We start from the raw sequence: 13853 nt of genomic DNA, 5'->3' as shown, positions 1-13853 counted from the left end.
CACTACCTGGGCGACATATTCATTCATACCCCAAAACTCAGCATCACATCATATACCTTTGTAACAAACCTGCACTTGCATCCCCTTTTTCTAAAATATTAATAAAAGTTGGCTGGCCAGGCACGGTGGCTCACACCTGTAATCCCAGCACTTTGGGAGGTCCAGGCGGGCGGAGGTCAGGAGTTCGAGACCAGCCTGGCCACTGTGGCAAAATCCTGTCTCTACTAAAAATACAAAAATTAGCCCGGTATGGTGGTAGGCGCCTGTAATCCCAGCTACTCGGGAGGCTGAGGCAGGAGAATCACTTGAACCTGGGAGGTGGAGGTTGCAGTAAGCCCGGATCATGCCACTGCACTTTAGCCTGGGTGACAGAGTGAGACCCTGTCTCGAAAGAAAGAAAGAGAGAAAGAGAGAGAGAGAGAGAGAAAGAGAGAAAGGAAGAAAAGAAAGAAAGAAAGAAAGAAAGAAAGAAAGAAAGAAAGAAAGAAAGAAAGAAAGAAAGAAAGAGGGAGGGAGGGAGGGAGGGAGGGAGGGAGGAAGGAAGGAAGGAAGGAAGGAAGGAAGGAAGGAAGGAAAGAAGGAAGGAAAGAAAGAGAAAGAAGGAAAAGAAAGAAAGAAAATTAGTTCTTCAGTTGCATTATCCATATTTTAAGAGTACAATGCCACATATGGCTGCTGTCTGCCATATTGGATCATTAGAGATAGAACATTGTCTTCATCGGAAAAGGGTCTATGGCCAGAGCTGGGTTATAGCATGTCACACACATTTCTTTTTTTTTTTTTTTTTTTTTTTTTTTTTGAGACGGAGTCTCGCTCTGTCGCCCAGGCTGGAGTGCAGTGGCACACTCTCGGCTCACTGCAGGCTCTGCCTCCCGGGTTCACGCCATTCTCCTGCCTCAGCCTCTCCGAGTAGCTGGGACTACAGGCGCCCGCCACCACGCCCGGCTAATTTTTTTGTATTTTTAGTGGAGACGGGGTTTCACTGTGGTCTCGATCTCCTGACCTCGTGATCCGCCCGCCTCGGCCTCCCAAAGTGCTGGGATTACAAGCGTGAGCCACCGCGCCCAGCCGCATGTCACACACATTTCTAAACACCTTCTTTGGCTCTCTGGTAAACAACCTCTGAAGTTTACAAGTACCTCTCAGCCTGTTACAGTAAAAGCCTACAAACAAATTAAAAATTGTGAAGCCCAGGTTGTCCAGATCAGCAGTTCCCAAACTTTTTGGCACCAGGGACCGGTTTCGTGGAAGACAATTGTTCCATGGACCAGGAGGGTCGAGGGAGATGGTTTTGGGATGGTTCAAGCACATTACATTCATTGTGCACTTTATTTCTATTATTATTATTATTGTTATTTGAGATGGAGTCTCACTCTGTCACCCAGGCTAGAGTGCAGTGGCATGATCTCAGCTCACTGCAACCTCCATCTCCCAGGTTCAAGCGATTCTCTTGCCTCAACCTCCCAAGTAGCTGGGATTGTAGGCGCCCACCACCACCCCCAGGTAATTTTTGTATTTTTTGTAGAGACAGTGTTTCACCATGTTGGCCAGGGCAGTCTCGAACTCCTGACCTCAGGTGATCTGCCCACCTCTGCCTCCCAAAGTGCTGGGATTACAGGTGTGAGCCACCACACCCAGCCTATTTCTATTATTATGTTGTAATATATAATGAAATAATTATACAACTCACCATAATGTAGAATCAGTGGGAGCCCTGAGTTTGTTTTCCTGTAATTAGATGGTCACAACAGGGGAGTGATGAGAGACAGTGACAGATCATCAGGCATTAGATTTTCATAAGGAGCACACAACCTAGATCACTCATGCACAGTTCACAATAGAGTTGGCACTCCTATGAGAATCTAATGCCACAGCTGATCTGATAGGAGGTGGAGCTCAGGCAGTAATAATAGTGTTGAGGAGCTGCTGTAAATATAGATGAAGCTTCGCCCACTCACCCATCATTCATCTCCTGCTGTGAAACCTGGTTTCTAACAGACGACAGACCCGGTCTCCTGAATATTCCTCCATTCTGAGAGAACAAGTAGCTTCTCAATCAGCAACCCAAAGCAATCACTTCACCAATGCTGACAGCCTAGACTCAAGGGAAACATGCTAGACACTCCCATATTTCTCATGTAAAATTCTATTATTGTCAAGTTTTAAACAACCAATTTCTTTTTTTTTTTTTTTTTTTTTTTTTTTTTTTCTGAGATGGAGTTTCGCTATCTCTCCCAAGCTGGCATGCAGTGGTACGACCTTGGCTCACTGCAACCTCCGCCTCCTAGGTTCAAGCAATTTCCCCGCCTCAGCCTCCCGAGTAGCTGGGAATACAGGCATGCACCACCATGCCCAGCTAATTTTTATGTTTTTAGTAGAGACAGGGTTTTGCCATGTTGGCCAGGCTGGCCTCAAACTCCTGACCTCAAGTGATCCACCTGCCTCAGCCTCCCAAAGTGCTGGGATTACAGGGGTGAGCCACCACACCTGGCAACCCATTTCTTTGGACTCCAAATTTGCTGATTTAATTTCTAGAAACTGAAAAATCCAGCATGAGGTCACGGGACTGCATGTGTTTCCATTGGCAGTTCTGGTGCAAAAAATAGAATAGTGAAATAAAATAAAATAAACGATCAAACAAAAAAAACCTCAGATTGTGAAAATGCAGAGAGAGAGAGGGGTACAATATTCTAAACTAAAGCATCATTTGGGAGAACCTTTCTAGATAATGTTGAAGATTGGACAATTCCTAGGAGCCATCCTGTTTGAATCTAATCATCATGAAATTGCCTTTGGAGATTGTCTGTAAAAAGAAACCCTGTTTCTTTGGTTTTTTTGTTTGTTTGTTTTTGTGAGACAGAGTCTCACTCTGTCACCCAGGCTGGAGTGCAGTGGCTTCATCTTGGCTCACTGCAACCTCAGTCTCCCAGGTTCAAGCCATTCTCCTGCCTCAGCCTCCTGAGCAGCTGGGATTACAGGCCCACGACACCATGCCGAGCTAATTTTTGTATTTTTAGTAGAGGTGGGGTTTCACTATGTTGGTCAGGCTGGTCTAGAACTCCTGAGGTTTCCCCATGTTGGCCAGGTTAGTCTCATACTCCTGACCTCAAATGATCCACCCACCTCAGCCTCCCAAAGTGCTGGGATTACAGGAGTAAGCCACCCAGCCAGGAAACCCTGTTTTGACAGCAAGGTTAATGGCGTTCTGTGGACTGGCTCCTGATGGGCGGGCCGAATAGCAGCAGGGCTGTGAATACCTCGGCAGTGGCTTTCATGGGTGAGTGGGACCATCTGACGGGCTTGGCAGGGCTTCCTGGATGGGTGGGGTTTCTTGGATGGGTGTGGCTTGCTGACATGTGGGGCTTCTTGGGTAGGCAGGGCTTCTTGAGTGGGTGTGGTTTCCTGGATGGGGCGTGGCTTCGAGGATGGGTGGAGTCTCACCACAGGGCCAGTTCCCTAGGTAGGGGGAGATAGAAATCTTCCTAGCCAGGGGAGCTGGTACAGAAGCAGATGGTTGAGGGGAAAGGAGTGGGGAAGGGACAGTTAATCTGGTAACTAAGAGCCTCTGGCCACAGTAACTCCAGAGTTGGACCATAGACACTATATTTGCTGCAAGGAGAGAGGATGGTACCAGAAGACATTGGAGTCGGGAGGACCAACCCCCAGGACCCTAACCCACTGTGCCCAGGTGGGAAACTGGTAACCTGGCCAAAGAGAGTGGTTTGGAGATCCCACTGAAACCACCTTTGCAAAAATTATGACAGAGGCCGGGTGCAGTGGCTCACACCTGTAATCCCAGCACTTTGGGAGGCCAAGGTAGGTGGAGTGCTTGAGGTCAGGAGTTCGAGACCAGCCTGGCCAACATGGCAAAACCCCTCTCTACTAAAACTTAGCCGGACATGGTGGCAGGTGCCTGTAATCCCAGCTACTCAGGTGGCTGAGACAGGAGAATCGCTGGAATCTGGGAGGTAGAGGTTGCAGTGAGCTGAGATCACCCCGCTGTACACCTGCCTGGGTGACAGAGTAGGACTCTGTCTTTAAAAAAAAAAAAAAAAAAATTATGACAGTGAGTAAAACCTGACATAGGAAAATGATGGCAGTAAAATAATGTAATCTAGCTGACTTCATCTTGCTTCTAGCCTTGAAACTGTCCTTGTTCATTCCTGGGCATAGGCTAGGTTAACTTGGGGAGGAATTTAGTTTATGGTTTAACCTTAAAGCAAGGATGATAATAGCTCTTCCCAAAACTACCGCCTCTTTGTTCTGGGAACAAACTGCCTTTGTAAAACTAATGACAAGTCACAAGATTAGGATTATGGGGGTGTCTGAACTCTGCTAAAATGAAGCTAAAATTTCAGCCATTGAGCTGGGTGCGGTGGCTCACGCTGGTAATCCCAGCACTTCGGGAGACTGAGGGGGGCAGATCATGAGGTCAGGAGTTCGAGACCAGCCTGGCCAACGTGGTGAAACCCCGTCTCTACTAAAAATGCAAAAAAATTATCCGGGCATGGTGGTGCATGCCTGTAGTTCCAGCTACTCGGGAGGCTGAGGCAGGAGAATCACTTGAACCTGGGAGATGGAGGCTGCAGTGAGCCTCTACCTCCCAGATTCAAGTGATTCTCCTGCCTCAGCCTCCCGAGTAGCTGGGATTACAGGCCTGCACCACCATGCCCGGCTAATTTTTGTATTTTTAGTAGAGATTAGGTTTCACTATGTTGGCCAGGCTGGTCTTGAACTCCTGACCTCATGATCCGCCCACCTCAGCCTCCCAAAATGCTGGAATTACAGGCGTGAACCACCACGCCCAGCCTCTTGAAAGTATTTTTACTAGGTATAGAATTCTAAGTTGACAGTTTTTTTTTTTCAGCACATGAATAAGATTCCATTGTGTTCCAGCTTCAAGGTTGCTATACAGAAGACTGAGCTTAATCTGTCAGGCCTTTAATTTCCTTTTTCTCTTGCTGCTTTAAGACTTTCTGTTTCGTTAATATTCTGAAGCTTCACCAGGATGTTTCTGGGCATGGATTTCTTTGTATTTATCATGCTTGGGATTCCTTGGCTTCTCAAAGCTGATAAGGTCTCTTCTCTGTTTGGGAAACTTGCCAGCCATTCTCTCTTCACATATTTTCTCTTCCCCCATTAACTCTTTTCTCCAGGAACTGCAATTAAATAGAGGTTAACCCTTCCCTTTCTATTCTTCGTGTGTTTTTAACTACTCTTCCATATTTTCTGTCTCATAGCTGCTCATGAAGCATGTGGTGAGTTTCTTCTGTTCTCTCAGTTTACAGATTCTCTCTTCAGCTCTGTCTAATCTGCCACTAAAACCTCCTAATAAGTTTTTTTGTTTGTTTGTTTTTGTTTTTGTTTTTGTTTTTTGAGATGGAGTCTCTGTCACCCAGGCTGGAGTGCCGTGGCATGATCTTGGCTCACTGCAACCTCCGCCTCCCGGGTTCACACCATTCTCCTGCCTCAGCCTCCCGAGTAGCTGGGACTACAGGCGCCTGCCACTGCCACCACAACCAGCTAATTTTTCTTTGTACTTTTTTAATAGAGACGGGGTTTCACTGTGTCAGCCAGGATGGTCTCAATCTCCTGACCTCATGCTAATAAGTTTTTCAATAAACAAATCTACATTTTAATAAGTTATTGGATATACACATGTATTTATTACTGAAAATGGAAATAACGTATCAAAATATCCCCCTCTCGCTATTCAAGTTTGTTGGGTTCTTTTGTTTGTTTTTTGAGACTGAGTCTCATTCTTTTGCCCAGGCTGGAGTGCAGTGGTGCCATCTCGGCTCACTGCAACCTCCACCTCCCAGGTTTAAGCGATTGTCCTGAATCAGCCTCCTGAGTAGCTGGGATTACAGGCATGCACCACCATGCCTGGCCAAGTTTTGTATTTTTATTAGAGACTAAAAATAGTTTCACCATGTTGGCCAGGCTGGTCTCAAACTCCTGACCTCAAGTGATCCGCCCATCTTGGCCTCCGAAAGTGCTAAGATTGCAGGCATGAGTCACTGCACCCAGCCTCACTATTCAAGTTTTTTTAAAGGTAAAGACACATCTAGCTGCATGTACCCTTCTCTAATGTTGTGCTTTATCCAAACTACCCAATGTAAACTCATTTTATACATTCTTTCCACATAAATTTCTTTACTTCAAATGTTTGATGTTAGGTCTGCTCTCATCTCACTGACTTCAGGATTCTAAACCATACATGTAATCCATGAGACCTTGTACTACCTGGAGCCAAATCAAAAACTAGAACTGAGATACCAAAGCATCAAATTACTAAGAGGGACAAAGGGAAAAAAAAAAAAAAAACTTAGGTCGTCAAAATCATATTCTGAGTTATTAAAAATTATTGGATTTTGGCTGGGCACAATGGCTCACGCCTGTAATCCCAGCACTTTGGGAGGCTGAGGTAGGCAGATTCTGAGGTCGGGAGTTTGAGACTAGCCTGGCTAACATGGTGAAACTCCGTCTCTACTAAAAATACAAAATTAGACAGGCGTGGTGGCATGTGCCTGTAATCCCAGCTACTCTGGAGGCTGAAGCAGAAGAATTGCTTGAACCTGGGAGGCAGAGGTTGCTGTGAGTCGGGATTGCACCACCGCACTCCAGCCGGGGTGACAGAGTGAAACTCATCTCCAAACAATAACAATAAAAATAAAAATTATTGGATTTATGCTTTCACTTAGAGTAAAAAAGCCACAAGAGGCTGGGCATGGTGACTCACACCTGTAATCCCGGCATTTTGAGAAGCCAAGGCAGGAGGATCGTTTGAGGCCAGGAGCTCAAGACCAGCCTGGGTAGCCTAGCAAGGCCCCCATCTGTACAAAAAGTGCAATAAAATTAATACATAAAATAAATCCACAAGAGACTATCACTCCTACCATAAAAAGAATAAAAAGCTGAGTAATCTATATGTTTTGGCATTTCTTAAGTCCATCAGAAGTTTAGGCTTCAAGGCAACCAGGTGAACTGAGGTCCAAAGAGACTGCGCCCTCTCAGGAAAGACAGGACACATGAAAAGTTCCACCTTTGTCAGAGCACAGGAGGAAGAAGTGGCCACCAAAAAAGCAGGTGATAGGAAAACAACATTTTAATGAATTCTTAGAGGCCAGGAGTGGGCCAGCATGACAACTTAGAATCTCCCTGGGTGCCTCGGGATCTAGCAGACCCCAAGTTCACTCGCAATCTCTTTTCCACCTCTTGGTGCTCATGAGAAAGATTGGAGGTACAACAAGAGACAGGAAAGAGGCTCCCTCAGTGGTTCTCAGGCACGAACCCCCTCCTACCTCCTAGAACTTTGTCTCACAAGAAGCAGAAGGACTTAAGCCTCAGGGGAAGGGGCAGGAATCCTTCCCATCCCCAGGGGACGGGCAAAGGTTCACTCCTGGTGGAAGTAAGGGTACAAGTAAGGCCATCTAGTTCTGGGGGAGGGATAGGAACCAGCCCCTCATTACACGGTGAGGGAGGGTTGAAGCAAAATCTGCCCCCTTGGGAGGGGCAGGAAATCCCCTGGCTAAATCACAAGCTTTGCACCTGTAAACCAAAAATAAAATTCTAAGCCCCCCAACCTACTGAGCGGACTCCTTCTCACCAAGGGCATTCCAAAGTAAACCTGCAAAACTAGTTCAGGCCATGACGGGAAGGAGGGTTGGACATGCCTCATTCTGCCCTTATCTCTTTGGAATTCAGGCACAACTGACCAGCATTAACATCAACACAGAGATCTTAAGGCTGACAAAACAGACTCTTTGTAGCAAGAAGATACCAAATTCCAACCTGACTGAAGTATAGCATCACATGATAGATAGCAGGTCCTGAAAGAAACAGAAGTATTTTACCCCAAAATAAATTTTTCTTCGACATATTTTGAAACGGCCCTGCAAATCTGTCTCTTGTAGGGAAAATCTACACTCTGTAGAGAGTCCCCTTCCCTTTCCAGGTCTTCTCTTGATTCAGGAGAGATACAACTAAGAGTCTGGCGCCTTTTTAAGTCTGATAAGAAACACTTCCCATCTATTCTCTCTGAGGCCTGCTACCTGGAGGCTTCATCTGCATAACAAGAACCTTGGTCTTGGCTCACACCTATAATCCCAGCACTTTGGGAGGCCGAGGTGGGCAGATCACGAGGTCAGGAGATCCAGACCATCCTGGCTGACATGGTGAAACCCTGTCTCTACTAAAATACAAAAAATTAGCCAGGTGTGGTGGCGCGCACCTGTAGTTCCAACTACTCGGGAGGCTGAGGCAGGAGAATCGCTTGAACCCAGAGGGTGGAGGTTGCGGTGAACCAAGATTGCGCCACTGCACTCCAGCCTGGGCAACAGAGCAAGACTCTGTCAAAAAAAAAAACAAGTGGTCTCCACAACCCCTTATCTTTTTAAAAAATGTTTATTTTATGTACAAAGAGCTATCATGGTTTTTTGGTTTTTTTGTTTGTTTGTTTGTGTGTTTTTGACGGCGTCTTGCTCTGTTGCCAGGCTGGAGTGCAGTGGCGCAATCTCAGCTCACTGCAACCCTCCACCTCCCAGGTTCAAGCGATTCTCCTGCCTCAGCCTCCTGAGTAGCTGGGATTACAGGCATATGCCACCACGCCCAGCTAATTTTTGTATTTTTAGTAGAGATGAGGTTTCACCATGTTGGCCAGGATAGTCTCGATCTGCTGACCTCGTGATCTGCCCGCCTCGGCCTCCCAAAGTGCTGGGATTTCAGGCGTGAGCCACCGTGCCCAGCCACTATCATGGTTCTTCACTGGGTAGATGCCTTGGATAATCCTTTCAAGGAAGATCAGTTAGTACAACTTAATGAAACCCATATCTTTCCTGTACTGACGGAAACACTGGCGGCACATATTGAGGGCATATTTCTGGATCAGACCATGCTGGTTTGGGCAGATGTGACAAGAATGAGAACCCTGGCCGAATATTCACTGGTGGCTCCAGTACAGCTGCCGGTGACCCATCTTGCTCTCAGAAGTGCAACGAGGTAAAAGGCCACAACCTCTTATCTTTAAACCAGACATGCCTTTCTGTTGATTCCAGGTCTTTAGATCATAACTTTACTCTTTCAACCAATTTCCAATCAGAAAATCTTGGAATTTATCTATTATCTGGAAGTCCCCCTGCCCCACACCCCAAATTGTTCCACCTTTCCTGACTGAACCAATGTACAGTTTACATGTATTGATTGACATATGCCTGTAACTTCCGTCCCTCTAAAATGTATAAAATTGGCCTCAGGGGCCAGGCCACAGGGGCTCACACCTGTAATTCCAGCACTTTGGGAGGCCAAGGAGGGCAGATCACTTGAGGTCAGTTTCACTCGCGTCCCTGTGAAGAGACCACCAGGCTTTGTGTGAGCAATAAAGCTTTTAATCACCTGGGTGCAGGCGGGCTGAGTCGGAAAAGAGAGTCAGTGAAGGGAGAGAGGGGTGGGGTCGTTTTATAAGATTTGGGTAGGTAAAGGAAAATTACAGTCAAAGGGGGGTTGTTCTCTGGTGGGCAGGGGTGGGGGTCACAAGGTGCTCAGTGAGGGAGCTTTTGAGCCAGGATGAGCCAGGAAAAGGAATTTCACAAGGTAATGTCATCAGTTAAGGCAGGAACAGGCCATTTTCACTTATTTTGTGATTCTTCAGTTACTTCAGGCCATCTGGATTTATACGTGCAGGTCACAGGGGATATGATGGCTTAGCTTGGGCTCAGAGGCCTGACAGTCAGGAGTTTGAAATTCCTTCCCTCCTTCCCTCCTTCCCTCCTTCCTTCCTTCCTTCCGTCCCTCTCTGTGGCCCAGGCTGGAATAAACTCGGCTCGCTGCAGACTCCCTGCGTCCAGCTCCCGTGATTCTCCTGCCCTGGCCTGCAGGCTATCTGGGATTGCCGCCGCGCGCCACCACCCCTCCCTGGTTTTTCTCCTTTGGCTGGAGGCGCGGTTTCGCCATGTAGGCCAGGCTGGTCTCCAGCTCCTGACCTCCAGTGCTCTGCCCGCCTCGGCCTCCCGAGGTGCTGGGACTGCAGACGGAGGCTCGCTCATTCGGTGCTCGGTGTTGCCCGGGCTGGAGTGCGGTGGCGTGGTCTTGGCTCGCTGCAGCCTCCGCCTCCCAGCTGCCTGCCTTGGCCTCCCAGGGTGCTGGGATTGCAGCCTCTGCCTGGCCGCCGCCCCGTCTGGGAGGTGGGGAGCGTCTCTGCCTGGCCGCCCCTTCTGGGATGTGAGGAGCGCCTCTGCCCGGCCGCCCCCGTCTGGGAGGTGAGGAGCGCCTCTGCCCCGCTGCCCCGTCTGGGAGGTGAGGAGCGCCTCTGCGCGGCCACCCCTTCTGGGATGTGAGGGGCGCCTCTGCCCGGCCGCCCCATCTGGGAAGTGAGGAGCACCTCTGCCCGGCCACCCATCGTCTGGGATGTGAGGAGCGCCTCTGCCCAGCCGCCCCATCCAGGAAGTGAGGAGCCCCTCTGCCCGGCCACCACCCCGTCTAGGAAATGAGGAGCATCTCTGCCTGGCCGCCCCATCTGGGATGTGGGGAGCGCCTCTGCCCAGCCGCCCCGTCTGGGAGGTCTACCACAGAGGCCAGAAGCAATGTGGGGACTGGATGTGGTGGCTCACGCCTGTAGTCCCAGTACTCTGGGAGGCTGAGGCGGGTTGATCACTTGAGGCTAGGAGCTCGAGACCAGCCTGGCCAACATGGCGAAACATATGAAAAATACAACTGTCAAACCAACCAACAAACCAAGCGACAACAAAACAGGTCTACCCTGAAGTCATACTCTAATTTTTTCTATTTTCCTCCCTTTCTGATCCTTTATCCCACTTTCTTTTTCTTCCTCTTCCTTCTCCTTCTTCTTTGTCAAATACAGGATTGAGTTATCATTGATCCATACAAAGTCCCTCTCTCATTTATTTTCTTTGGCTCCCACCCCCCATTTCTATTCCCCGTCTTCCCATGTGCAACCTTCCTAATATGTTTGATATGCATCTTTTTGTTCGTATGTACTTTTAGAAAATGTTTATTGTTTTGTGTGCAAAAAAAAAAATTAAATTAAAAAAGAAAATTATATCACTGAGAAAAATTATAATAGTAAGCAGTGTTAACGCCCTCCACCTGCACCATCTTGTCTTTCCCTTGATTATTTGGGGGCTATTGGGCCAAGCTAACTTTGGAAGACATTTTAGGTTATCATTCAAATGATAATAGGCCTTGCCCTGAAACTCCTCTCCTCCCCAAAGCCTTTTGTAAAGCCAATGGGAGACCATCAGGCTTGGAGGAGGAGAGGAGCTTCAGTCCTAAGATTGGCCTTTTGAGATGTCTTTTGAGGATTTTTGCACGTCAGAGATCCGTGGCTCCACCTGAACCCACCTGAATCCCCCACCAAACCCACCCCTGTAGCCCTGCCCAGAAGCAATTCTGCCTGCAGGAGGCAGAATTTCATCTCCGCCCTAACCAATCAGCAGCAAGCACCTATTACCTGGCCACCCTCATCCCCTTGTGGAGTCCTAATTAGGGAAAGGGAGTCGGGCTGGTGGAACCAAGGGAAAGCAAAAAGAGAAAGCAGATAAGCAACAAGTCTGTCTTTCTTCATGTTCCAGGACACACAGCTCTCCCGCACAAGTAACTCACAATCTTTCCTGCACCCAGCTATCACCAGACACCTGCAAGTTAGCTCACTGCAACCTTGATGTTATCAGTACTACATAAAGCCCTCTTCAACAGACAGCATAAACAGTACCCTATAAAATCTCCAGCGAGTTTGTTTTTTGCAGTCAGTTTCTCTTCCACTGGTAGCCTGTTATCTCTCTGGCAACGTATTTTCCTACTTTGTCTAATAAATCTGGCTTCCTTTACTTACAACTGTCTTCACAAATTCTTTTACCCCACACCACCAGCTGTCATTTTCCCATGACATCCCTAACATACAAGCTTTGGACAAGATGATTTGAGTGCTAACTCCATCTCCCATGTGGCATGGCCAGCCTTGTGTCTATTAAACTCTTTCTCTACTACAATGCCATAGTGTTTCTTTATGCAGCAGGCAAGAAGAACCTCTCAGGTGGTTACACATCCTCCTGCCCTCATTTCCAAGCTAGCTGCTGCTGAAGAAGAACTAGAGGCAAAGCTGAGTGCCCTGGTGGAGGGGAGGACAGCTGCTTGCACTCAGAAGCCTGCACTGATACAGAGAGGTCAGCCACCATGGGAGTAGGGATGAGAAATTCTGTCCTGCCAAAGACCCCCCGAATCCAAAGACATAAGGAAAAGCTTGGCTGCCATGAGGAAGGACAGATATGCTGAGAAATTCCATCCCCAAGACCCAGGAGCAAAGAGCTTGCCTGAGACAGAGACTAGCCCTGGAGAAATGGAATACCATGCCTCTGTCAGAGGCAGGTGAACCAGAGCAACTCCATCTTGAATAGGAACTGGGTAAAATGAGGCTGAGACCTACTGGGCACATTCTCAGTCGGTTAAGGCATTCTAAGTCACAGGATGAGATAGGAGGTCAGTGCAAGATATAGGTCATAAAGACCTTGCTGATAAAACAGGTTTTGTAGCAGGACAAGCCACAGACAAAACTCCTCAGACACTGAGTTAAAGAAGAAAGGGCTTTATTCAGCCAGGAGCTTCGGCAAGACTCATGTCTCCAACAACCGAGCTCTCTGAGTCAGCAATTCCTGTCCCTTTTAAGGGCTCACAATTCTAAGGGGGTCTGCGTGAGAGGGTCGTGATTGATTGAGCAAGCAGAGGGTATGTGACTGGGGGCTGCATGCACCGGTAATTAGAATGGAACAGAACAGGACAGGGATTTTCACAGTGCTTTTCTATATAATGTCTGTAATCTATAGATAACATAACCGATAAGGTCAGGGGTTGATCTTTAACAACCGGGCCCAGGGTGTGGTGCTGGGCTGTCTGCTTGTGGATTTCATTTCTGCCTCTTAATTTTTCCTTCTTCTTTCTTTGGAGGCAGAAATTGGGCATAAGACAATATGAGGGGTGGTCTCCTCCCTTAGTTTCAGTAAAGAAGCCGGCCAAAACCCACCAAACCAAGATGGCGAAGAGAGTGACCTCTGATCATCCTTACCGCTACACTCCCACCAGCACCATGACAGCTTACAAACGCCATGGCAACGTCAGGAAATTACCCTATATGGTCTAAAAAGAGGAGGCATGAATAATCCACCCCTTGTTTAGCATGTCATCAAGAAATAACCATAAAAATGGTCAACCAGCCACCCTCGGGGCTGCTTTGTCTATGGAGTAGCCACTATTGTATATCTTTATTTTCCTAATAAACTTGCTTTGGCTTTACGGACTCGCCCTGAATTCTTACGCAAAATCCAAGAACCCTCTCTTGAAGGGTCTGGATCGGGACTCCTTTCCTGTAACACCTCTACCATGAGCCCCACACCAAGTAACCCACAAGAGCAGTCTCAAGCTATTGGCAGGGTGGGGAAAGCAAGAACATGGGAAGAGATCTTGCTTTGAAAGCCCCCAACTAAATGGGGGTTTCAGTAGCAGAGCAGCTAGTAACCCTGCTTTAATGGGAAATGAAGGACGTGGCGTTTGCAGTGTCCCTTTCATGGGATGCTTCTTTTGTTAGCAGCAGCGAATCCATACAGGTCTGCAGCAATTCAATTCTTGCCTCCTCGAAGGAAATAATTCCTCTGAGGGGCATAAGGCAGAGTGAGAGACTGAGGCAAGTTTTTGAGCAGGAGTCTGTTTCTTAAAAAATTTTAGAACAGGAACAAGGCCAGGCATGGGACAGCTCATGCCTATAATCCCAGCACTTTGGGAGGCCAAGGTGGGCGTATTGCTTGAGGCCAGGAGTTCAAGACCAGGCTGGCCAACATAGCAAAACC

At 47.8% G+C, this 13853-nt stretch overlaps 1 protein-coding gene and 1 pseudogene across 2 annotated transcripts in view; both read right to left on the bottom strand.

Moving 5' to 3' along the window:
- MUC3A (mucin 3A, cell surface associated) overlaps positions 1-13853 on the bottom strand; it is a 72868-nt gene that overhangs the window by 36113 nt on the left and 22902 nt on the right. The window lies entirely within an intron of this gene.
- Positions 8807-8977, bottom strand: LOC129490669 (small ribosomal subunit protein uS14-like; annotated as a pseudogene).

The sequence above is a fragment of the Symphalangus syndactylus genome, chromosome 9 (genome assembly GCF_028878055.3).
Source record: "Symphalangus syndactylus isolate Jambi chromosome 9, NHGRI_mSymSyn1-v2.1_pri, whole genome shotgun sequence".
NCBI lineage: Eukaryota > Metazoa > Chordata > Mammalia > Primates > Hylobatidae > Symphalangus > Symphalangus syndactylus.
This window is presented reverse-complemented; position numbering and strand designations above follow the sequence as displayed.